Below are 26,190 nucleotides of genomic sequence, written 5' to 3'. Positions count from 1 at the left end.
GTAGCCCACGTATAATGTAGATGTAATCAGACCAATACGTATGTGACCTGTGTCCTGGGGTAGATAGTAAGTGGAACATCCACCATCATGTGGTTACAGTCAAGACTACTCCCTTGTATGCAACACAACTGTAGAGTATGAAGGACATCCACATCAGAGGCCATACCTCCATATTTCACAGCCTTAATCACACCAGTAACTGAGTACAATGTATACTTCTTCATGTACCTCCCTCCACATCATCCAGTGATGTGTAAGTGAATTGTACCACCTTTTTCATAGTGCACTGTCACACATCTTACTGGCCATACCTAGGTATTCTTTTTGTGGCATAAACATTACTGTCTGATGGTGCAGAGCCCCCATCAAGTTGTTACACCAGATGCATGTGTGCTACCTGTTCTGGTGATGCACACAATACATACATAGGCACTTGACAACATTAATGGCATTGGTAACATTTGTGACAGTGTGGATTCCATACATATATATATATATATATATATATATATATATATATATATATGCCATGCACACCAGTCAACTAGCATGTATTGATCATAATGTTACATACAGGTATAACATGGTCATCCTAACACCTCCAGCAGATGTTATGATGCCAGGACAGTGTGCATGATTACCCTCATAGAGTGTGGACATGTCATAATAGTTGTACAAGTATGTTTGTGCAGAATCATCTCTGATCACTCTAAATCACATATGTGATGTCAGAGGCATGGGATTACTGGTGGTATTATTCTGATATTGTCCATAACTGTGCATGCTTCTTTTAATGTTGTCCATGAGCCTTTACCTGTGTCCCACTTGCTGGAGACCTCAACTGAGATTTCACTCATATTCAGGCAGATCAGTCTGCACAGCTTCACAATATGCACCCTACCCCAGTTCTATGTAACATCCCTGATGGATGTCCTCTTTATTGTTCAAGTAAAGATGCATATCTCACACAGACATCTTCCCCATTATGTCTCCCTGTGTGACAGTCACATAATACACATTTTCACTGTGCAGTCCCTACTGTATCAGACTGATATGTGATTGGTGTTGCTCCTATAGCTGTCTTCAAATGACATGCCCTCATCTGCTGTACATTATATTGTTTCACCTGTCTCCTTTTTCCCTGTGTTCATTCCTACAATTCATCTGTGTGTCCCAATTCAATACGCACACTTCCCCCTGTGTGTTTATTTTACATGTCAGTCCATGTACCCTTACAGATCATTTACACAACTTCAGTACTGAATGCCAGGAATGGGGTTTCACAATAATCTGCACTGTAGATACACTGTCTTGTACTGTGTTTGGACCATATACTTAATCAAATCTCTCAACTGCCCACATTTTCACAGAATGTCCAGATTATTTGTCTTTATATCTTTTGATGTGTCCTTTATCAAATCTGTGGTTTTCTGCCATATCACTGTGATGATCTCAGGACTGATGTGACTCAATAATTACATACATTTGAGTTTCATACTTCTAATCCTTCAGAACATGTATCTTAACACCGACCCCTGATTATTCTAGCACATTTCTAAAGAGCAAATATGTTAAATATGTCTCTATTTCTGGGCATTGTCCACTCATTATGTCGGCCTTTGTCTAGATGTCTTGCAATAAGAGATTGAGAGCTATCTGTTAAGTCCTGGTGGTCATTGTGGCATTCGGCACAAAACCATAGACCTTTACTGCTCGGATTTAAACAGGATTGCTATCTCTGTTTGCATAAACAGTTTTCTGGCCCTCAACACTGTTGCCAGCCACAAAACCTCACTTATTTATGATTAAATGCAATGCGTGGCATGAATATGCAATGAGCTCTGCTCCACAACTCACATCACCAAGCGCACATGTAAACTCCATGTAGGCTTTGCACGAAGCCTACATGGGGTTTATTGAATTCCGTGGTTAGTTTTTACTTAGTGTTATGACTCACACTACCAAGTCTTCAACTTTCAGTTGAACATCAACCTCATGAGTAGCACTTGGTTTAGGATGCCATGGATACATTTTTTTTTTTCTTTCCTAAAGGATACTCAGATCTGGCATACCACCTGATCTATTTCCAGCAAAGAAATATCTGCAAAAACTATAGGTATATGGTATAACATATTCATTTCATAACAGATAAAAAGTTGCCAGAAATGTATTTAAAATTATGCTATCAGATATTAAAAAGTAACACTTAGGCAACCTTTATTAAAACCTCACATAAAACCAAATATAAATTGGGTTCCTATTATGAAATCGAAGAGGCTGAAGATCGAATGGCTTTAATATCAGAAATGCCATTCATCAATGTGTTTTTTGTGAAATCGCGGTATAGTAAAGATTAGAAAATTTCCCTTTTCTTACTGTAGTGCGATCTTGGAGTTGGTATATATAATTAGCGGGGAGATGGGTACAGGCTCCCCACACAAAAGCGAGTTTGAAGTATGGCATTTCCGATTTTTAAGCCATTTCAACGCCGGTCTTTTCGATGTTGTAATATAGACCCAAAAAATTGAGGGTACTATAACTCAAATATAGACAGTCTAACAAAGAGAAAGGGAAAACAAAGTATGTTGTCAAAGTATATTGGCTAGATTGACAAACAAAGCCTGACTAATGTAAGGATTAAATTTAGAGCTAACAGTGCAGTTCAGTGAAGACAAACAATATGTACTGTTTTAACTTAAATATAAGTAAGAAAGTCAGAGGCAAAGGATTTATGAGTAGTATATATGTTACATAAAGTGGCAAAAATGTTGATAATTGGAAGTGACATCTTTTTTACAGAAGCTCTGCCATAGAAGTTCTGGGACATAATGACTTCCAGTCTGAAACTTCCACACTTAAAATTAATGAGGATTAATGCACATTATGATCACTGTTCTTACATACATATGATCAAACTTCTTTGGGATGTATGCGAAGTGATTAAATTTAATTAAAGTGTGATATATCACCAGAACTTTGTCAAAATCTGTGGTAATATGCCCTAGGTTCCAAGCTGCTGATTCAACCAGCAGTTTTATGCATCACAGTCACATGTGATCACATGACTCTAGAAATATTGTGCCCCTGTACCCTTCACCTGGCTTGTATATGCAGTTGTATCTTTTCTAGGGACAGAAACAGTTTGGTACCCTTCACTGATTATCTTTAAGTCATTGGTCATTAGTTCTTGCAACAGCTGTACGAGAATACATTTTATGAAGTACATCATGATATTTTTCTCTGTTGACACTACTTCAAACACTGTAGCTATGCCAGGGTGTGTATCAAAGCATTTTACAAAAGTATGTACATATTTCTTCCTGTTCTCAGGGTTTATGTTTGTTAACATTTAATGCTATGAAATTCAAGATAACAATCCTGCATAAAATGGTTTATTAGTTGATCTATGTCACATTGTATAATTTTAATAAAACCAAAAGGAGCAACTAGGCTGATGCAGAGTCACAAGTGTAAATGAAAAGGCAAAATCCTCAGGTTAAAATCCAACTTTAAATGAAGAGTCACAAGTGTGAATGAAAAGGCAAAATCCTCAGGTTAAAATCCAACTTTAATTCCACTGCAGGTCAGATAAGCGCTTTCACTCATTCATTTGAGCTTCATCAGATCATGTAACAAAGACCTTCAAGTACATAGGCTACATTTATACAGTTAAAACATCTCCTATTGGTCTATCAAAAGCTGCTTCTTGTTTACGCATTCATGAGTCAATCTAAGCTTAAAAATTTATGCACATATAAACATGCTGAAATGTATAAAATGACAAAGTAGATATAAAAAATACATATAAAAACTCTCCATGAACACTCAAGATGCTCTAATAAATATGTATATATAAATATATATGTCAAAAGAAATATATTTCAATGGATAAAAACATATATATTTCATCATTTATTATAAAATCTACAAACATTCCTCCGTTTGTTTAACATAGGTTTAATAGAGGCTCTCTCATTGAGACCTAAACCCCTATCTGCTCTCAATCTAACTATCCACATACTCTCCTTGCTCTCAGTATGGTTCCTGATGTCACCTCCTCGTATACTGGGTTTAATGTTCTCAAGAGCTCTAAATAAAAATAATGTTCAGGACCTGCTTGGGCTACGTGCTTAGCTAAGGCATTGTGAGGTGAAGCCTTCCTAATGTGGTAAAGATGTTCTCTTATCCTGTCTTTAAATCGACGATTGGTTTTGCCAACATAAAATGCATCACATATTTGGCACACTGCCAAATAAACTATATGAGTAGTATCACAGGTAGCTACAGCACGTATGCTGAAGTTAGTGTGCATATCAGGATGTTCAAAAATGGGCTGGGGTCAAGAGAATTACAATAATTACAGCGTCCACATGGTTTTGTGTGTTCAAGAGGCATTGACCGTTCATCCCTTTTTGAATAGCATAGCATTCTCCTTAAATTCAATTTATTCCTATATAAAAAAGAGGGTTTAGTCCCCACAAGTTTGCCAATGGTGTCATCAGTACAGAGAATAGGCCAGTGTTTCGTAATAATATTCTTGATTGCTGGACAATCAGTACTATATGGTAAAGAAACCCTTACGTGAGTTGATCTATCATCTCTACCATTGTCTATTGTAATGGATCCACCAGTAATAGCTGGTCCAAAATAAGGGGCTGCTATGTTCAGTCTACGTTTATTGACATCCGAGAGGTTGGACTCAATCTCTTGTGAGCTATAGCCCCGTTCTTCTAGCCTTATCTTGAGGTCACTCACTTCCATTAGGAAGCCTTCTTCTGTGGCATTTAGCCTAGAGGTTCTCATCCCCTGGCCTCTAATGATATTTTTAAAAATATGTTGTGGGTGCATACTATCACGCTGTAATAGAGTATTGAAATAGCAAGGTTTCCTATAAACACCAGTATTGATCAAACCACATGCTAATTTTTCTATATACAAGTCAAGAAATTCTATCTTCTCTCTAGAGTGATTCATACTGAAGGTTAAATAGCCAGTGAGATTGTTCAATGTAGTATGGAACACAGACAAATCATCAACACTGCCTCTCCATAAAACAAAAACATCATCCACGAAACGTCTATAAAAAGTTACATATTGTTTAAACATTTCTAAATTAAAGAGACTCTCAAATTCCCAAAATGCCAAAAACATGTTTGCATAGCTGTTGGCACAAGGTGTGCCCATGGCTACACCTCGCTGTTGGTAGAACTTGTTGTCATAGGTGAAAAGATTGTTATTCAAAATGAGTTCAAGGAAATGTACAATGAGGTCTACTTTAACTGATGTATATTCGCTATGTAAGAGTAGATACTCAGTGATATAAATCAGGCCTATGTTATTTGGTAACACAGTAAACAAGGACTTGATGTCAAATGTTACAAAAATCAAGTTATCAACGTCACAAATGCCACCTAAACAGTCATACAAATCTGTTAAAAACTGTTTGGAATCTTTCAGTACAACTTTGTTCTTATTCAATATAGGTCGCAAGTGTTTCTCAACATAGACAGAAAGGTTTTCAGTGATCCAACCCTGACCAGACACTATGGGTCTCATTGGTGGGTCAATGGAGTCTTTGTGAATTTTAGGTAACCCATGTATTGTTGGTACAAGTGGATTCTTAACAAAGAGATAGTCAAACAATTCTTGATCCAAGATATCACCTTTCAACATATCTAATAACATATTGTTTACGTGACTAATAGTGGCCTGCGCTATTTGTTCATTAACTTGTAAATAGAAATCATCTTCCAAAAGTTTAATCATAGCATCATGATATTTGCTAGTGTCCATCACTACTATCCGACCGCCTTTATTAGCTGGTTTGATGGTTATGGACTTTAATGACTGGAGTTTAAGTAAGCTAGTCTGCTCCCCTCTAGTCAAATTACCATTTTTCCTATATTTCTTTAGAGAAAAATATTCATACAAATCATCCTCAGTTAGTTTCAAATATGCCTCAACTAACGGATGATTAGGTGGGACAAAGTTGCTAAGCTTCTTAAACTTTGGTGGTCTAGTAACGTTATTGTCTGTCAATTCACTATCAGTTTTATCATGAAATAGCAGTTTAAGCATAAGGTTTCGACAGAAAAGTCTCATGTCTACTACAGTGTCCGTAAAGTTACTGTGTGCACTTGGTATAAAGTTTAGGCCTTTACTTAATAATTTCTCATCACATTCAGTCAACAAATATCCTGAGATGTTATGTACCATAGAATCTGCTGGTATCAAAATTTCAGCTGTATCTAATTTACTTTGTTCTTCCACATCTTCTTTATTGTCTGATGTGGTACATACTCTTCTGATAATTTGCGTTTCTGTCTCCCCCTGCTCATTGAGCATCCCTTGTTATATTCTTGTCCTTTCGGACTGGGAGGAAAAGGGAGCTCACTTACTACTCCTGTAGTGATGGTAGTATGTACTTTGTGAGGTAACTTAGATCTCACTATGCCATCATCTACTGACAACCTCTTATTAATCGGTCCCTTCACAACATGTACTGCAGGATATAAGTTAGTTCTGTCTGCAATATTATTCCCAGTAATAGGCTGACTAACTTCTTTAGTATTTGTATTAATAGAGCTAGATCCACTCTCACTATGTAAAATAGTAATTACATCATCAGTATCATTGGAAGTAGTAGTGTTATTAATGTTAGCTGTATTTTGTACTCTATTACTAGGCGATACATTGTTATGTACACAGTTGGTAATGCCCACAGCTTCACAAGCATTATTGACAACATTAACATTTTCAGAACCAGTACTAGGTTCGGAACTCAGTTGTCTAACACTAGTAGAGTCATTAGGTTTAATGGTAGCACTATAATGTCCATGTTTAGGCCAAACGAAGACTTGTCCTAAATTAAAATCTCTATGATCTCTAATTATCTTGCTTCTCTTCTGTTGGAGAAGTTTCATCTAAGGCTGATATTCCATCCAACAGGCTTTCAAATAGTGGTTCTATTACAGTACTTGGGAAACAAGAAAAAATTCTCTTCTGTTGTTTCTTAATGTTATTAGTGAGTGTTTCCTCTTCAGAGGCAAAAAAGTCAATAAGTAACTCCATGTACTGTTTGCCTACCTCCAAGTTCAGGCGCTGCCACCTTGAAAGCAACTCTGGATAATGTTCCCCCTGATTGGGCATATTTAATATACGTAATCCTCTCGGTACAATTTTTGTGTCCAAGCAATAACGTAAATGCAAACGCTGTGTTTGCAAGTGTTTCAAATGTGCAAAGTCTTTCTCTAGACCGTCTAACAGGCGTTGTAGCTCATCCAAGTCGGGTGTCGTCGTATCTGCGTCATCAAAGCGCTCCAAAGTGCCGAATTGCCAGGAAGTAACTGTTGAACAGACGAGATTCTGTTCAAACCTCTTCTGTAGATGAGCGATTGAGCCCAGGTCTACACCTCGGGGCTCGTAGTCTAGCTCAATATCTACAGTTTCACTCTGACTCTGCATAATAGGAAAAAAGTAGTGCAAAGGCACAGTAACAAATAGAATAGCCAAATATGTATAAGTATAAGTATAATTTACTCTCCACTGGTGTGGAACAAAATGCTGGCAAACAAAAAGGTGTTAAGGTGGAATTATCTATTGCAGGATAATTTTCTTCCATGACTTACTTAAAGAAGCAAAACCACATAAGCCAACCATGGAGACACTATGCTGTGTTTGGTTTTACATTTGTCTGCTATAAAAGGACACCACCTTCTGGTAATAACATCATTCTTACATGGAGTAGCAGGCATATTACGACATGTTAGACAACACCACATAGGTTTGTGAAGTTTACAGCCACCTCCAAAGGCTGAACATGTTTATAACGTCAAAGTGAGGAGCAAATGTGGATTGTCAATTACTGTAGGGGGTCTTTAAGCTGTACATAAACTGGTGGAATATCTGAAGGGGTAAGCATGTCAGTACAATTGGGAGAGAAAGCACAGAAAATAAAAAAATGTACAGTGATGAGTACTATGTAATTGTAAAAACAGTAATGTAAACTGATGGATTGCTTGGGTGGGACATCTGATGTGGCAAATTCAGGAATGGTTCTTCCATGCCCAAAATATGGGTGTAGGTTTCCAGTAACAATGTGTACAAATTGTTCTGCCTTTAATAGTTAGAGTGCAGAGGGTTGTGTGCAACTATTAATGTTATATACTGCTGAGATCTATAGTTGCAATTTGAAGTACCTGCCACAAAAAAGTATAATACATGTACTGAACTTTGTACCTGATTTTTGGTTATGCAGTATGGCAAGTAGTGCCTTTTTTGTTGTGAAATCTAAGGGCAGGATTCACGAAACCTCCGTGTAAGAGTTAACAAGTCTTACACAGAGGCTGCAGTTAAACTGTGTGACGTCAGCATGTCATGCATATTCATGAGGGCTAACACGGTCCATGTAGGAAAGTAGGGGGGCGTGTCCGCACGGCGAGTCCTGCAAAGGGACACGCCCCCAGAAGAGTCACAGTCCTGAAAGGAAACTTCCATGAGCGAGTCCGCGGAAATGTCAAGAAACACAACCACACATGCCCCCACAGACTATAAACCCAACTGTAATGTAAAACGTAAAAATTAACAGTTTAATTTTTTTTTTTATAATTTCAAAAATGTTTGCCCGTAATTGCGCTCGTTTGCGCGGGTGTGCCCTTCGCTCAGCCACAGTTAGCAGTCATTGAAAAAGCATATAAGATCTAAATATGCAAATTAAGCCAAGTAGCTATAGCGTAGCGGTAGAGACGTCGGTCAAAGAGGTGGTAGTCACAGTTCGAGCCCCAACAACATAATTTTCTATTTTTAGTGAAATAAGCACGAAACAATCCCCTGACATATATGTACATATATACAAAACTATAATTTAAGTAAAATGTAATGAAATGGGCCATGTATTTTGGAAGAAATCTGATACAATAATAAAAAAAAATGTATAACTGCCCATAGCTGAGCAGCGCTCTACCAAGCTGAGTATGACTGCCTGCAGGTGACCAGTGGTTTAACAGGTGTAATATGAGTGCCCGGAGTTGAGCAGCACTTTAACACGCTGAAACTATGTGACCGTAGCTGAGCAACGCCTCACACAGCTTAATATGCATGCTCATAGCCAAATGACTCATAAACCAGCATAACCCATTTGCGAGGAGCTGCGCAACTCGCCAACCAGCTTACCAGCGGGCAACGTAGGGCAGGCTGTAACAAAGCCGCCTTTACACAGACACACCTCCTAGCCTGTATAGACAGTCATAAAATAAAAAAAAAGCAATGCTCAGGCTCAAACCAGGATACCGTGCACCATAGTCAAAGTACTGAACCACTAAGCCATGACAGTTGTACTGAGAAATGCAGTATTAGCATATATATAGGAATGAATGGAAATAGAAGCATGACAAAGCAGGTTTTTTCAAGATGATACATTTCTAAAATGGCCAATCACAGATAAGTGCGGTAAAAACGGCATATATAAGCCCCATAGGTGGGAATACACAGCATAACTGATTGTGGAACCTATTTGCAGTCAAGATGGCAGGTGTAGGAGAGGGCAGTCGCTTCTGAGCACAGAGGTGGGGTGTTGAGGAGTCCAAATATATGGTTTGGCTCCTAGTCCGTGATCATGAGGCTCAACTCATGCAGGGCCAGGTTCTGTGGGGTGCATACAAGGTAGAGGCGTGGAACCAGTTGGCACATGATCTCACCAGTGCCACATGCTTACCAAGGACTGGTGAACAGGTCCGTCACCACAATGCAGACCTGAAGAGACGAAAGCAGGACCAACTGAACCATTGGATCCAGGAGGCCAGGCAAATGCCCAACGCCTCACTACTGAATAAGTATCCATGTAATTACGTATGTAAGAAATTATGCTAGCTGATATTATGGAGATGTATGTTCCAATATTACTTCATTTATATTACAGCTGCAGGTGTGTGTTCCACGAATCGGCGAGCCTATGGTGATAGGCTGGTGCGGTTGCGCCACCTGGCAGGTTAGTAGTTATTTTTCTGTAATTGTTATAAGTCAGCATGCCATGCATATTCATGAGGGCTAACACGGTCCGTGTAGGAAAGTAGGGGGCGTGTCCGCACGGCAAGTCCTGCAAAGGGACACGCCCCCAGAAGAGTCACAGTCCTGAAAGGAAACTCCCACGAGCGAGTCCGCAGAAATGTCAAGAAACACAACCACACATGCCCCCACAGACTATAAACCCAACTGTAATGTAAAACGTAAAAATTAACAGTTTAATTTTTTTTTTATAATTTTAAAAAATGTTTGCTCGTAATTGCCCTCATTTGCGCGGGTGTGCCCTTCGCTCAGCCACAGTTAGCAGTCATTGAAAAAGCATATAAGATCTAAATATGCAAATTAAGCCAAGTAGCTATAGCGTAACAGTAGAGACGTCGGCCAAAGAGGAGGTAGTCACGGTTCGAGCCCCAACAACATAATTTTCTATTTTTAGTGAAATAAGCACAAAACAATCCCCCTGACATAAATGTACATATATATAACTATAATTTAAGTAAAATGTAATGAAATGGGCCATGTATTTTGGAAGAAATCTGATACAATAATAAAAAAAAATTTATAACTGCCCATAGCTGAGCAGCGCTCTACCAAGCTGAGTATGACTGCCTGCAGGTGAGCAGTGGTTTAACAGGTGTAATATGAGTGCCAGGAGTTGAGCAGCACTTTACCATGCTGAAACTGTGTGACCATAGCTGAGCAACGCCTCACACAGCTTAATATGCGTGCTCATAGCCAAATGATGCATAAACCAGCGTAACCCATTTGCGAGGAGCTGTGCAACGCGCCAACCAGCTTACCAGCGGGCAATGTAGAGCAGGCTGTATCAAAGCCGCCTTTACACAGACACACTTCCTAGCCTGTGTAGACAGCCATAAAATAAAAAAAAGCAATGCCTAGGCTCGAACCAGGATACCGTGCACCATAGTCAAAGTACTGAACCACTAAGCCATGACAGAACCAGGATACCATGCACCATAGTCAAAGTACTGAACCACTAAGCCATGACAGTTGTACTGAGAAATGCAGTATTAGCATATATATAGGAATGAATGGAAATAGAAGCATGACAAAGCAGGTTTTTTCAAGCTGATACATTTCTAAAATGGCCAGTCACAGTTAAGTGCGGGAAAAATGGCATATATAAGCCCCATAGGTGGGAATACACAGCATAACTGATTGTGGAACCTATTTGCAGTCAGGGTGGCAGGTGTAGGAGAGGGCAGTTGCTTCCTAGCACAGAGGTGGGGTGTTGGGGAGTCCAAATATATGGTTTGGCTCCTAGTCCGTGATCATGAGGCTCAACTCATGCAGGGCCAGGTTCTGTGGGGTGCATACAAGGCAGAGGTGTGGAACCAGTTGGCACATGATCTCACCAGTGCCATAGGCATACCAAGGACTGGTGAGCAGGTCCATCACCACCATGCGGACCTGAAGAGATGAAAGCAGGACCAACTGAACCGTTGGATCCAGGAGGCCCGGCAAATGCCCAACACCTCACTACTGAGTAAGCATCCATGTAATTACGTATGTAAGAAATTATCCTAGCTGATATTATGGAGATGTATGTTCCAATATTACTTCATTTATATTACAGCTGCAGGTGTGCGTTCCGTGAATCAGTGAGCCTATGGTGATAGGCTGGTGCGGTTGCACCACCAGGCAGGTTAGTAATTATTTTTCTGTAATTGTTATACAATATAAGTGAGACAGCTTGTAAAATAGTTCAGTGTAGTTACATATTAATAAAGTTCAAGTAACACTAGAAGAAAGATTCTGCTAGTACTGTATGATCAGATAAGTGATGCAGCCTGTAATCCAGAAATAAAAATTAAACAAGTTTGAAATAGAGATTTTCCACCTGTATTGTAATATCAGATAACCTGCTGCAGCCTGAAAATTAGTGGTAAATAAGCTAAAGACAATAGACATGTGTCAAATACATCCCCTTTTAAAATCTGCCATCTGAAACAAGTGAGTCTGTTGGAAAGGATTGTTGTAACCAAGTAAGACATGTTAATAATGCCTAGAATTAAGTACCATCTTGAATTATAAAAATAAAATAAATGAGAGTGTGAGAAAGAGGTATGAATCCACCAAGAAAGCTGTAATAATTCTTGAATAAAGTATACTGCAGTCAGTACATAATGAAATGAATGTGACAGCCACAACCAAACAGTGAAATGTTTGTAATAAAGTACTGAAGCTGGAATGTGTCTGTCCCACAATTTGGATATGTTGCTGTACCCTTGCAATATGGAGATAGTATGGTTGTATGAAATAATGAACATCCACAGTTGTCTAGAGCCATATAAATCAAATGTAGCAGGATGCTGTACCTGAACACAGCCAGATATGAACGTGTATGAATAAAAATGCAATGTATATTAATGTAGCAGTAACATTCCCATCACCAACATTCCTAAGGTTACATATAGGAAACTGTACTAAGACCTGTAGGGTATATATATCTGCAGCTACTAGAAATGTACAGCATATGTATAAGTAGTTTAAGTTGTTAATGAAATATTTCTTCACCCTACCCTATATTCACAAATAATGCCATTCCACACCAAACTGGGTATGTGTATTCACAATTGATTCCTATGGACATTTGTCCTGTTGGTTCATACATATTTGCATGTATGTTGATGCATGTGCCCTGCTCACATATCCAAACCTGATGGCCTGTTGCCATCAATCAACCCTGCATGCTGTTGGATTGTGTACTGTTGTTCAAAATATGCATGTGTTATGCTTGCTGTTCAATGTTTGGAATTCATGGGTGTTTGGTTAATGGGAATACTGATGCATGCTGTTACAACTAATTTTGAATGGTATTGTTTGTTACTAACCCAAAATGTCATAAAATATTGCTAAACATAGGACAACAGGGAAGGCGGGTTCCAGTGGACCCACCTCTCCCACCTCAGCTGGTGAGTGCACCTGGCACTAGTGCCCAGGCTGGAACCTCCTCCAGTGGCCCTGTGCCACCTTTGGGTGGAAGCGCTGCAGGGGATGGGGCTCGTCCCCCCTCTGCAAGTGTGGCCAGAGGAGAATGTCCACTCACCCTCCAAAGTGTCCAGTCTGTGGTGCGTAGCGAGATCAGGCATTCTGTGCTTGAACCCCTATGCCAGCTTGAGGCAACGGTGGCACAACACATGGGTGTGCCTGCTGCCCGTCCTACACAGCCCCCAGCACACCCCCGTTCTGGGCAGTGAAGGTGCAGTGGCAACTGCCCATGGGTGGGAATCTCAGTTCCACTGTTGCCATCTGTGGGCTCATGGGCTCATGTGTATTAATTCTGGTTAAAGCACTTGGGCTTCAGGCCAGCTATTTTACATTAAGAGGGTTTGTGGTCTGCACTCTTGTGGGAGGAGAGGCTGGACTCTGCCTTTCTGAGCTGGGAATTTCTGGTTAAAGACTTATAGTGCCTGCATATTTGAACTGCTTCTTACTGAAACTGGTACACCTTGTTTGCTGTAGCACAGACTACATCCAGGCCTGCTGAATCTAGCTTTGTTTGTATAACTTGAGCACTAATCCAGGCATTCTTTAAAGTATTCAATTGTATTTATTACTGCTTGGTAGTAACTTGATTAAAGTGTAGCTATCATTCTAAGTCTTTTGGATTAAGCACTTGGGCTTCAGACCAGTTGTTTTACATTAGGAAGGTTTGTGGCCTGCACTGTGGTGGCAGGACAGGTAGCTTACATCCTTCTAAGTTGGGAACTGCTGATTGAGGGCTCAGTGTCTGTTATTCTAAAAGTGTATTAATTCTGGTTTAAGAACTTGGGCTTCAGGCCAGTTATGTTACATTAAGAGGGTTCGTGGTCTGCACTCTTGTGGGAGGAGAGGCTGGGCTCTGCCCTTCTGAGCTGGGAATTTCTGGTTAAAGGCTTATAGTGCCTGCATATTTGAACTGTTTCTTACTGAAATGGGTACACCTTGTTTGCTGTAGCATAGACTAGATCCAGGCCTGCTGAATCTATCTTTGTTTGTATGCTTGTTGTTTGTTTGCTTGTTATTTCAGTGAAACACTAATTCCACCTGAAACGCGGCTTTTCAGTGCTTCTGTGGATCCCTAGTGATATCTGCATTGCTTACTGTACTTATTTCCTTGTTTCACTTGAATGAAAGTTACTGTTTGTCATTTTTGCATTTAAGTTACCTGTAGCACATTGCATTTAAGTTACCTGGCACTTGCTCACTAAAGCAATTATATAGGTCATCGCTAAAAAATTAAAAGCACTACACCCTCACAAACTCCCCTTGAGTACCTTGTTCCCCATTGGCCCTTTTTTTCAATTATAAAGGAATTCCCGATACTATTCTAGCATGTCCAAAGGTCAGTTGTCAATCTCCTCTCCGGTCCAGCTGGTGAATCTGGGAATCTTGAGGCAATGTTACAACTGCCTCATGTACACAGACAACACTCTCCTCCTCCCAACAAATTCCAACACATGTGAGAGATGCAACCATATAGCCAAACTGGAGGCTAAGCTCTCTCAACTCAGTACTGGCGGAACCAGTCAGGAGGAAAAGGAAAGCACATTCACTACAATTCCAGTCTCACATAGACCTACCACGACAGCAAACCAAACACATAAACACAAAAAAAATACTTGGAGACTCTAAATAAAAATCTGCCTAAGCAGCAGAGACCTCCAAAGCAGACACCCAAGCAACCTCTACCCCAAAACAAAACACGTGCAATACATAGCTCACAAAGCCAGTGTGCCGAACAGTCACAGCCCTTAAGGCTAAACAACACACCGGATACACTTGTAATAGGTGACTCTATCGTCAGGCACACTGACGTCCCGCTCACCAGGCTGAACAAGGAGAAGGTCACGGTGAGCTGCCTCTCGGGCGCTAGGATCTGCCACATAACACAAGCACTCAGGTTACTCCAAGGCAAGTACAAATATGACTCAGTCATTGTCCATGCTGGTGTGAATGATCGGAGACGTACCTCCCTGGACTATATGAAAAAAGACATAGAGGAGCTCTCTGAGCATGTAGCCCAGGCTGGTATGACCCTGACCTTGAGTAGCATCTTACCTTCACCAAGAATGATGCCACAATATGAAGACAAAATGATCAATTTCAACAATTGGCTTAAGTATTGGTGTCATTCAGCAACAGAATAATTCCCATATTCACTGAAGTAAGAATCTGTTAGATGATAGCTATGAGTTCATACATGGTATTGAATGTGTGTAGTCTGAGGAATGGAGGAAATCCTTGAAGCTCTATTATAATGATCCTCACTGCTATGATAGAAGTGTTACTGATTTGTTGATGTTGAAATTCCAAATATTTACAAGGCATTTAAAATGACTGGAATGTATACACTAACATGTCGAGGAAAATTTTACGCAAGTCAAAATGCGTATACTAACCAGAATTCAAAATACAATAATAGAGAGTCGATTATCCAAACTAATTGGGACCTAGGTTAGTTTGGATAGTCAAACTGTATGGATAATCAAACGTACATTGAACTGGATAAAAAACTTCTGCAATCTTGTGTTTTTTGCATGCAGGAACTACACTTTTCAACCATTCAGCGATTCTAGTGGACAATAAAGATATTTTTCACACACAAGCAGACTACAAGCTCAAAAAACACGCATAAGCAATATGTATAATGTTTACATATTCAGACTTTATGATTTTTCCTACCTGAAAACTTTGCAAGGCTGTGTTCTGATAATTGAAGTTTCGGATAATCAATGTTCGGATAATTTTAATATGGCTTCTTAATGATTTATCACATTTCCTTAAAATCATCCCCTTTGTTTTACAGTAAATAGCATTGTATTCTACATCTTGAAATCACTGCATAAGGAAAACGTTGTGTATGAATTTTATGTCTGACAGTTATACCTCTCAACTTCCTTGCTCAAGAATTCTGGACAAATCCAGAAGTAATTGGGGTGGGGAAGACAAAGGACCTTCATAATGGAAAACATTTTAAATATTATTTTAATTCCCTTTAAAAGTTAGTAGAACAAGTTTTGCATCAGCATGCGTTTTCTGAACAGTAAGAAGTATGAAACTGTAATGTCTGGCATTACTGACTGACTGTAATTCTCAGTAATTTAAGCAAAAAAAATCAAACATTTTATTAGATACAGGGCAAAGCTGTGAGGTGAAATCAGGGATCTTCTGTGAAGTATAGGATAGCTAAGAGAGGCATGCTAACAATTCACACTTTCGTACTCACATATACACACACATACACAACACATGCACAAATATACCTCCACACACAAGCATCCTAAGGACATATACAGACAATCTTCATATCATACAACCTAGAGGAAAAGCCAGAAAAAAATATTTTAGAAATTCGTCATCTCAATGAGATGCATGCACAATAAGTTCAGATGTGGTTCATCATTATGTATTCATGCATCTATAGCTATCTATATCTATCCTCCCTCTCTCTATATATATAGATAGATAGATAGATAGATAGATAGATAGATAGATAGATAGATAAATATAAATATAGATATAGAGAGAGTGACTGAGAAAAAGAATGTATATAATTCCTTTCAGAGCTCCTGAGTAGGGAAATTCATGTGAGTGCCATGACTGCTATGTGCAAAGGAAAAAAAAGGACTTGTTTCCTTTTCATTCAAGGCTATAAAGATAATGTTAGACCTGAAAGGAAATCCAGGCTTCCTCAATTACAAACAACTTCAAAATATTTACACTTGCTTGACCTCAACTCTTTGGTTGGTACAACAATTTGCTGAAAAAAAGAATCATTATCACGATAATAATAATGCATGAGTTATATTGTTGGACACAATGTTCTGTTGTTGTGCTTAAATGAACATTAATTTCTCATTTTTGTGGAAGCTGAAAGTACATCTGACAGACAGGATTTTTTTTTATTCATAAAGCTGACTTCACATTCATTGAATGTGTTGCTGCTGTGGAGATACCGATGGCTTTAAAGTGTAAGCCAATTGCCTTTGCCAGCAATATCAAGGAACTGTGTCAAGAAAATGAACAGCTGTTTTCTCAAGAATGACATTTTGTTTGCAAAACCAAAATCTAAATAATTATCCAAACGAAGTGCACCACAATGCTAAATAAAACACCACATTGATCTTAAAACAGTCTTTAGCTCAGTATCACACTGGAAAGAAGCATGGCAGTTAAAGTGCAATAGCAGAGGAAAGAGCTTTAAGAGTGGGAATAAAACTGTTTTAGAGATTTTTATTTTATTGCATTTATTTTTTTTAATGTGCTAGTCCAATTAGACACATGTATGTACTGACAGCATTTTAAATTTAAAACACTTGGAATTTTGATAGGATCAATCACATATTTTACATATTTTATGTTATATATATTTGTTATTAGCCTTATTTAAGTGCTTTGTCCTTCATTTATCACTTGACCAGTTCTTTTGATGATGTCAGATGATTTAGGTATCTAAACCGTGGATTTAATGGTGTAATTCATTCTGATGAAGTCCTTGATTATCTCGGATGAAAGCATTTAATTTTATTTGTTGGTGTGTTTTATTAAACATCATAAATTCATATTTCTGGTTCTTTTTGCCTGCAAAGTATGTTTTCAGCTGTGATTTCTTCTTTCCAAGTCCAGTCCTGAAGCTTAGACTTGGCCAATTAGACATAGCCCATTTGCAGTGTAGTGATGACATAACATTTAAGGTGTAGTGGTATGCAGGCTGGGAATCACTGGGAATGCCACCAATAAGTCTAAAACTGCAAGAGGCATCTTTGGACTTACACTTGGGTCTATATCACTTAATCAAACTTACTATTTGTTGAATCCCTATTCATCAAACCCTATTCGTCAAATACGCAAATATACTTTTCGTCCAACCTTTCCCCAGGGCTAAACAACAGTAGATTTTCATAGATTCATAGATAGGGTTGGAAGGGTGGCCTAATGGTAAAGGTGTTTTCCTTATAAACACAAGGTGCATGGTTTGAGCCCCACAAGGGATAATTGGCTAGGTTTAAAATGCTCACAAGGGCAGTTAGCTTAGTACTAACCTATGAATCTAGGGAAAAGTCCATTCAGTGATTTGCGAGTTCGACGAATAGGTATTCAACAATTAGTGTTTTCAACAAAGTGAAATAGACCCCATATATGTTCCTTTATACCAGCACTCATTGGCGTGTAAACAGAGCTATGATATTCGCTTATGTAATGCAAACAGGCACCGTCATGGAAAATGAAGACAATATTCTACTGGAGGCATCTTATAAGATTTGCAGTGGTGAAAAGAATAGGGAAATCTTTCCAAACTAGCATAAAACATTGACGCATATCACAATGATTTCTGTATGTTGAAATGGAAAAAATGTTCAAACTACAGATCATAAAATGAAAACACACACTCTCCTTTTGCAATTCATCAAGTAAAAAAATTAACAGTACCTTCAAACATACTTTACCTTAACTATGATCATTTTAAGGAAAGGAGTTTTGCAATGCAGTGAGCTTAGGGCAAGGGGTAGCAGACATGAGTAATGATGGAAAGGATGGATTCACCCCTCCCTGTACCACTTTACTCATGAGTGTTAACCGTAATACTGCACCTAATCATAAATCCAACCATACACATTATGTTACAAAAAATGTTTCCCTAACAGTACCATTAAATAAGGTACTCACATACACACATACTCATACACACACACACACACACACACACACACACACACACACACACACACACACACACACACACACACACACGCACACACACACACACACACACACACACACACTTGTGCATGTGGGGGTGTTTGTATGTATGCAGTTTACAAATAACTTAACCACACCCTGCTGAAAGGAGAACTATAGGAAACTGCTTTATTCTGGCCTTTCCCTACCCTCATCAAAGACTGAGTGGCATGTAGAACTAATAACTGGGAGAGGAAATAAGGGAGGAGTGGGAGGACTGCTGGGCGAGATGAACCATCAATCAGGTTTCTGTGACTGGGACAAGGCCAGATTAGTGCAGGGTGAGTTATAGGATATAAAACAAGAGGTATGATTGAGTAAGGACTCTTTTTACTCCACCTGGTGAAATTAAGCAGTCAGCTTGTTCACCCATGGTCAGAGCAGCTGTGGCCTACCGATTTGGTGGCAGAGGTTTCAGTGTGCCTTGTTGGATCGGTTGAGGTAAGGCCTAAGATAATAAGGACCTAGGGCCTAGAGGTTGTGAATGTTGAGAGTAATGGAAATGAGTGAAATAAAGCTGCTGGTGTTAATCTGAAGGATTCAGTTATGCTTAGTTTTCCAGTCTGACATAGGGCCGGATTCATGAAGGCTTGCACAGAGTCTAAGAGTAGAGTAAGACTCCAGCAAGCCAACATCTCCGCCCAGCAATCCAGGAACAGCTTGTAGGGGCGTGCAACGGAGTTCTCCAAACTAGTCCTACACGGACAGGGCTGGGATATGCAAATTACCTCAATTGCAGGCGAAAGCCATGCAAATGAGGTAAATTTGTGATCCATGAAATCCGAACCTGTCCGAGTAGGAGTAGTGTTATTTGCAGAAATGTACTCAGTTGATAACTGAGTACAGTTCTGCAAATAGCAAAATGGAGCCATGTCAGCTGTAAAAAAAGCATGCATTCTCAGGAGGAAGCATGCCAATGGCCAAAAATACGGCCATTGGAAACGTAAAGTGATGCAAATTAAAAATAAAATAATTTTTTTTTGTATCCCGATCACCAGTGTTTAACTGTAGCGCAGCACCACGCAAACGCGCTGTGCCCTAAATAGCAGAAAATGAATAATTAAGATCCACAAATGCGGATTTCATAGCTAAAATGATTTTACAATGCAAGGGAATGGCAGGCTGAAGACAACATGGCCACCGAGTAGAGGTTGCTAAGGGGGGAAGCTCATTCTAAGAGATGTAACTAAACATTAGTAGGCAATCCTATGCAAATGAGAGTTATGATAGTGAATCACAAGTTTACATAGCAAATGAGCACAGTCACTGGAGTGTAGGAGTAGGATAAGGGAAGTAATAGAGTAGAGTAGAAGATAGGTGACATCACAAGGGGGGTAAGTATGAAAGGAGTGCAGGCTCATTTGAGCAGAGTGACATGTGTCAGCTTACATTTACATAATAGTGAAAGAAGTGTGTCAACAGGTAGGCCAGGCAAAGTCATGAAATTGAAGGTGTATGCTGTGGATAACACCAAAGTTCCTTGCTGAGCGTGCATGCCTGTATGTGCGCACCAGTAAACCCAAGTAAGATAGTGTGCGCGCTTGTCAGTGTCTATGTGCACATGTAGGCTTGAGTAAGCATATGTAAGGCTGTGTAAACAGTTGTAAGCGCATTTGCACTGGTGTGCACGCGTTTTAACAAGAATAAGCACAGACACACTGCAACACTGCAGACCTCACAGTCAGAGTGTCAAACAGTCACAGCCCTTAAGGCCAAACACAATGCCAGACACACTAGTCATTGGTGACTCCATAGTCAGACACACTGATGTCCCGCTCACCAGACTGAGTAAGGAGAAGGTCACAGTAAGCTGCCTGTCGGGCGCTAGGATCCGCCACATAACGCAAGCACTCAGGTCTCTCAACAGCAGGTACAAATATGACTCCGTCATTGTCCACGCTGGTGTAAACGACCTGAGACGTACCTCCTTGGACTACATGAAAAGAGACATTGAGGAGCTCTCTGATTATGTAGCCCAGGCAGGTATGACCCTGACCTTGAGCAGTATCCTACCTTCACCAAGAATGATGCCACAATACAGAGATAAGATGATCAGCTTTAACAATTGGCTTAAACACTGGTGTCATTCAAAGGGGATCCAGTATCTGTCTGCCTGGGATGACATGCTGGACAAGCCACGCTGCTTCGCTAGGGACGGCTTGCACCTGTCACCCCTGGGATTCGGATATTGGCAAAGGCTCTTGCCACCCCATAGTGCCTTTTTAGGCAAGGCTCAAATTCTAAACCTACCACCCTAGATGACACAAAAGGAAAAAAACTAAGGGTAATGCTGCTCAATGCCAGAAGTCTAAATCTCAAAATGCACGCACTCGAGGCCCTTCTCAGTATGGAGAACATCGATGTCTGTGCTGTGACAGAAACCTGGTTCAAGGCTCCTGAGAGCACCCCAGCGCTATCAGGTTTTACCTCATATCATGCGTTCCGCCCCCAAAATCCGGACAATACCAAGAAAGGAGGGGGGGGTATCCATATTCATCAAGGACACCCACACCTCAAGACTGGTGGCAACGCACGATGCATCGGAGACCATCCAGGTGCAATTAACCATAGGCAAGACTGCTCTGCAAATTGTAGCATGTTACAGGCCACCCTCACAAACTCAGGAAACTCACATGGCCTTCCTGAAAACACTAGAGGCGATAAATGTATCACCAAACACCATCATACTAGGTGACTTCAATTACCCTAATATAGACTGGGAACACTACTCAAGCCCAAACACCCTAGCCCAAAAGTTCCTGGAATTCATAAACTCAAATGCCATGGAACAACTAGTCACCATCCCACAAGAGGAGATAACATACTTGATCTCATCATCACAAACATGGGAGCACAATGTTCAACACGAAGTATACCCCTCACTGGTGAGATCAGATCACAAACTAATCTCGCTGGAGGTCCTCATCCCACCCCACCTGAAATAAAAAGACCACAGTAAAGAACTTCTCAAAAGCCGACTTCACACTTCTAAAGACTAGTGTGGTCTCCTTTCAGGCCCCGAGCCGGAAAACAATACTCAAGCCGCTGAATCACTTACAAACGCCTTCTACCAGCACCTGCAGGACTGCATGGATAAGGCAATCCCAAGCAAAACAAAGACTCTTTGTACCAAAGGCAAGCGTCCAGTCTGGTGGACCCCAGCCATAAACAAACTCTACAACAAAAGGAGGAAGCTACTACAAGATAGAGCAAAATCCTTAAAAGGTAAGACACCCTTGATCACTATAAGTAAAAACTAAGAGCTCTCATAAAATCATCCAAAGCAAATTTCGAGAAAAATAGCTAAAGACTCAAAAGACAATCATAAGGCCTTCTTTAGCTATGTTAGAAACCTAGGAGGAAACTCCCAGATATGCTCAGAACTAGTTCAAAATGATGTGAAGATTACTGATCCTACAGACATTGCCAACATACTGGCTGACAGGTTCAGTGCAAACTTCTCCCCTCCCCAAAGGAGAGATATCTATACCAAATGAGTGCAGCCCCCAAACATCTCCAGCCCAAGTGAGAACTGCTCTCTCCAAAGCAAAAACACAGCATCCATGGGACCCGATGGTGTCCCGGCTGTGTGCTCCACGAACTCAATGAGGAATTAAACCCACAGCTAGGACAGCTGTTTAATCAAAGTCTTACCTCTGGATACGTACCCAGGAGTGGCGCACTGCAACTGTGGTCCCACTTCACAAAGGCGGTGCCTCCACAGACCCTGGAAATTACCGCCCATTAGCTTGACAAGCCTTATCTGCAAAGCCATGGAGAGGATCATAATGGACCTCATAAATAAAGACATAGGAATTTGCAGACTTTGGATCCAACCCAGTTTGGCTTTGTCAAAGGCAGATCATGCCTTTTAAACTTGGTTGACTTTTTGAAACAGTCACCAAAGCCATTGATGAGGAAAGGCAGTCCATACAGCCTACCTCGATCTGGCTAAGGCCTTCGATACAATACCCCACTCGGGTATCATTGAAAAACTCATCAGCTTAAATGTTAACCCATACATCACAAGATGGGTTTGCAAACTGGCTGAGTGACAGAACCCACAGGGTCAGAGTTGCTGGCGCCATGTCAGACTCAAAGCCTGTCACAAGTGGTGTCCCACAGGGCTCAGTCCTGGGCCCACTCTTGTTTGGCATCTACTTTTCCGAAGTACAAGCAAACACAGGAGGGTTATGGCTGACAAAGTTTGCAGATGACTGCAAACTGGGCGCCATAGTAGAAAACACATCTGACACAGATATCCTTCAGAGGGGTCTCACAGAAAGGGATAACTGGTGCCAGAGCCACGCCCAAAAGTAAAATGCAAAAAAATGCATAGTCATCCCCTTGGGAAAAACAAGGTTACCCCTAGCTACCAAATAGGTGGCAATCCACTGAGCACAGAAGAAGTTATCAGGGACCTGGGGACCCAGGTTGATAGTAGTCTGTCATTCGACACCCATGTAGCTAAAGTAGTTAGGAAGTCCTTCTACATTGCCCACCTTATCATGAAGGGATTCTCATCTAGATCAAGGGAGGTCATAGTCTCCCTTTACTCATCACTCATCAGACCAATGATTGAGTACAATGCCCCATTCGAATGTATCTGACCCGACACTTGCAGCAGCTGGAGAGGCCACAAAGTTCCTCACCAAAAGGATAAAGGGTCTCAAAATCTGTCCTATGCTGCCCGACTGAAAGAACTCCAGCTCTATTCAGTCGCTTACCGCTGCTCAGAGGTGACCTTTGCCTAACATACAAGGCCATGTCAAACCCAGATTTGATGAATATGCTTCACCTCAAAAATCTAGATCCATCAGAGCCACAAGGGCGGAGACTTAAACCTCGACACGGCTATTAATAGGACGTGCTGGAGGGATAGATTCATCACCCAAAGACTCCCTATGCTGTGGAACAAAATCCCGGTACATGTGAGGCAGAGCACCTTGCTGGCCTTGTTCAAGAGAAATCTTGACCAATGGATGGGAGATCGCAGATATACCCCAGGAATTACCTCAGTGTCACTGCTCGACAGAGGCACAGCAAAATAATGGGTATAGTTCCCCATACTAAAGGGGTGGCGTAAGCCACAAAACAATGGGCTAGGCTTATAAATGCCCTCGGGCAGATAGCCTAGTATGAACCTATGAACCTATGAACCTATGAACCTAAGCTAATAGAAGTGAAAACTGAAAAAGCTTTACTGAGACAAAGAAATGTTAGGGGCTGCCATTGCTGTCATAAGGCAACATATGCAACATGCTGAGGGTGGTGACAATGTAAATGCTGCTGAGCAACCCACAGTGAGGAGACGGAGAAGAGTGTACAGGCCTAAGGTAACCTACCAAGGGGTTACATGAGCTGGAGATAGTGGAGTGCTATAGAGTGGATAGAGACCTCATGCAGCAAATTGTTGAGTTGTGCAAGCCATGCCTCACACACAGAACCAACAGAGGGGAACCCATCCCAGTGGAAACCAAGGTATGTGTTGGCCTAAGAATATTAGCAACAGGTACCTTCCAGAGACCCACTGGCGATATGATGGGGATTTCACAGGCATCAGCATCTAGGGTACTGCACCAGTTCCTGAATGCCATGGCAGCACATGTCAGCGATCATGTATATTTCCCCAGTTCCCGTGAGGTATTGGCCAGCAATATGCATCTCTCCCAGCAAATAGCGGAATACCCTGAGGAAGTGGGTGCAATAGACTGCATGCACATTCGCATCAAAGCACCAGCCGGTGAGCAGGGTAGGGTCTACTATAACTGCAAGGGTTACCCCTCCATTAACTGCCAGGTCGTGTGTGATGCCCAGGGCATAATGATGAATGTGTGTGCTGACTGCCCTGGAAGCTACCATGACTCCCATATCTGGCATCTGACACAGCTGTACCAGACATTTGCCAATGGGGACATCCCTCATGTTCACCTAGTGGGGGATGCTGGATATGCACTCGAGCCGTGGCTGATGACACCCATCAGAAATGCACACACACCTGAACAGGAAAGCCATAATGAGGCACACGCACAAATATGAAATGGAATCAAGCATGTGTTTGGGCTGCTGAAGTCATGGTTCCGGTGCCTGGGCACATCTGGTGGAGCCTTGCAGTACTCACCAACTACATGTACTCAAATAGTCATGGTATGTTCTATGCTACACAATATGATCCTGCAAAAACAGCTGCAGCAGGAGCAGCATAGGGCCGGGCACAACAGCCCCCCACCATTGCCAAGGCCATCACAGGCAGAACGTGACTCGGAAGAGGAACAACATGAGCCTGCCCCAGTAGGCAGAAGAAGGTGTGCCCAGTATGCTTTGGCCTTGGCAAAGAGGCAACGCATAGCATATACACTGGCTCAGTAGGAACCCTGGAAATGATACCTCTCTCCGACTCGCACATATAGTAAAAGAGATGCCTAATTTGACACTACCTGATAGCAAACATGTATAGGGAGTGTAAAATGTGCATCCGACATAGGCAGCCCTGCAGCACCACCTGAGGCATGATTGCTATGTGTTAAGCAATATGAAGCACTGCTAAATAGCTCTCACCACTATTTAGTATATGTAAACAAAACTGCACACACTAAGTAGCACAACTACAGGCAATGTTCAGCAATATTGTGCACTGTCCAGCAATGTTGGGCAACATTGAGCAATGTTGTGCAAGTCTGGTCAAATGTGGGTATAGTTCATCAAAAGCAGGTTAACAAGTTCATATTCGCTTCACTTTTCTTGAAGCAGTCTGTTCTGGCATGTATGGAAATATGAAGCAGTGACAGTCCTTGAACCCAGGATACAGTGCACTATAGTCAGAGTACAGAACTACTAAACCATGACAGTATGTCAATGGTCAGCTTGTATGAAAAAATATTGATAAGTCAATGCTAAGTATCTCATGGAAACCTTGCAGGCATAGCATAATCCCTGTTGAGTTAAGACACAAAGGTGAGGCCTGTAGTAATAATAGAACCTGATATTCAACACACATATAGTATAAATGTTAATATTGGTAATGTTCACACACATCAACAAATGTAGTGGACCTCAGACAGCAACATACTGCAAGGTCACACTGGGCATGCTCACATACTTGAAAATATGAGACAAATGTCAGGCAACAAAACACTGAAAGTCTGAAGTGGGCATGCTCACACACTTAGGGCAAGTTTGAGTACAGCAGTGGGCCACACATATCCCTCAGTTGCATGTGTCAACCCAGGAACCTCGCACAATTCACCAATCCACCATGTGCACACAGTGAAAAGACAACAGACACAATATAATATAGTGAAATCCTGTCACAATCAAATATGTTATGCAGAAACCTAGGTTGTTCATAAGAAGTGGTAAAGCAAAGAAGAAACAAAACCTGCAATCAGTACCATCACTGAACAATGTGCATCCCGAACATTAGCA

This window comes from Protopterus annectens, chromosome 5.part0 (genome assembly GCF_019279795.1).
Source record: "Protopterus annectens isolate FY-2018-M chromosome 5.part0, PAN1.0, whole genome shotgun sequence".
Classification (NCBI taxonomy): domain Eukaryota; kingdom Metazoa; phylum Chordata; order Ceratodontiformes; family Protopteridae; genus Protopterus; species Protopterus annectens.
The sequence above is the reverse complement of the archived record's forward strand: the minus strand, read 5'-3'. Positions refer to the sequence as shown.